General features: G+C 45.0%; 1 long non-coding RNA gene across 1 annotated transcript; it reads left to right on the top strand.

Moving 5' to 3' along the window:
- The first annotated feature begins 264 nt into the window (after positions 1–264).
- On the top strand, positions 265–1572 carry LOC119328374. Its single transcript, XR_005158941.1, has 3 exons — positions 265–493; positions 614–753; positions 1289–1572. It is a non-coding gene; the product is annotated as an uncharacterized LOC119328374 (long non-coding RNA).
- Positions 1573–1833: the final 261 nt, after the last annotated feature.

Here is a 1833-nt window from a genome sequence, read left to right as displayed (position 1 = left end):
ACGATCGCCTCGTCCCTTGACAGGTATGACTTATTCGCTGATCTTTCTTGCGTGTGCACTTAATCGTGATGGCTTCGCCCCCCCTATCCCTCTTCAGCCTTTTAATTAACGTGAAGCCCGAGCCCATGTACAGCCCAATGCTAAGAATGCTAAGCAGGCCATCGTGGATCTTAGTTGCAGTGGGCTAATAAAATTATATTAGCAGCCATATCGGCTTGGAAAAAGGTCATCGTGGACCTACGCACGCACATATGACTGCTAACTTCTTCGTTTCCAAGCCGCCAGGGACTTCTGCGATCGGATCTTTCCATCGCACGGTCGCGCCGCCAGGGATTGCTGTGATCGAATCATTCCCATCGCGCGTCCGCGCCGCCACCGATAAGCGGAGAAGGGAAGGGGACGCCCAGACAAGGAGGCGTCGATCTATGGACCACGAACACGTTGCCGGAAGGCTTAACGCATTGATGAGCGGTAAAAACATGAGGGGAAAAAGGTAGTTTATGTTCAAATTAGATTAGTTCGTGCCTTCACAAATTATAGAAATAGTCATACAGACTATAGGCATTAAAAAGCAATTATACGTCTTCTGTTTTTTATTTGTGCTTGTGGACAGTAGACATGAAGAGGAAGAAAGCGGAATTGATTCAAGCTCTCAATCATCGAAGCATGATGCCACTGCAAACGGCATGCAACCTAGCGAAGGGGAGCAGCCTAATCCAAACTAAGTCTAAAGATTTTTATTAATGTCATGAGGTAAGCAACAGTGATTTAATTCCAAACATTTATAATTTCTATGTCTCTCTAGAGGAAATGATAAATCTGAGGATTCCAAGAAAAGGTAATAGCCGGACCAATATTTATTGATATGCAAACTCCTAATCCAAAAATTATGCCACTATAAAATTTCACAAATCTACATCTCTTATGTTGTTGTATTTCTATTAGTGCTCAGATTTGCTATCTATTTTTTTCTCTTACAGCCTGTTTGGTTCGGGGGAAGTTGGAGTAGGGAATGGGAATTGAGAGGGTGAGAAACTAAAAATCACTTGTATGGTTGGAGGGTATGGGAATTGAAAAAGAAAAGGGATGGGGAGTTGAGGGGGTGAACTCCCGCTAATCTCTTCCCAGGGGAGGGCTGGTAATTCAGCCAGGGAACGAGAATTAGCAAACAAAAAACAGTTTGTTTGTTGCGCCAAATAAGGGCTGGTTCAATTTTGTACGTAAACAAACGTGTCCTCAGCATCTTCTATTAATTTGACTCATGAGAGGCGCAAACCGTGATTTGCAGAGTGGAGTTGGCAATTCGGCTTCTTGAACATCTCAGGTGGTCGGGCGGCTTGAGGCCACGGCGGCTCACAGCACGGAGGCTGAGAAGAAACTGCGGCAGACGCAGAACGGCCGCAGAGGAAAGCAAAGTGTGATTGGGCAAGCAGCATTGATTCCTCCTCCGGGTCGTGATTGATTTAACCTCGTATTCTTGCCAAACCAAAATATTAGTCCATGGCGTTGACTTGTCCGACCCAAGGGTGTAGCCTTGGTCGTGAAAAAACGGTTTCAATGGCTCCGTACATTTGGAAGGATATACACGGACCAGTGCTAGCTTTTTGATCTCCACTTAATTTATCTACTACCTTTATAAAAAGAAGAGAGGACGAAAAACCAAACAATCAGATCCATCCATCAATAAGATTTAATGACTCTTAATGCTTCGATGTTTGACGCAACAAACCACGCATCCAGTGTTTAAGGCTTCAAGCCATCCATCGATAAAACTGCCCCGCCATTCAGAAAAAAACAAACAACGCACGCCCCCACGTCCTCTCGCACGACCTT

Source organism: Triticum dicoccoides, chromosome 7A (genome assembly GCF_002162155.2).
Source record: "Triticum dicoccoides isolate Atlit2015 ecotype Zavitan chromosome 7A, WEW_v2.0, whole genome shotgun sequence".
Classification (NCBI taxonomy): Eukaryota; Viridiplantae; Streptophyta; class Magnoliopsida; order Poales; family Poaceae; genus Triticum; species Triticum dicoccoides.
Note: the sequence above shows the minus strand (reverse complement) of the source record. Positions and strands in the feature narration are given on the sequence as shown.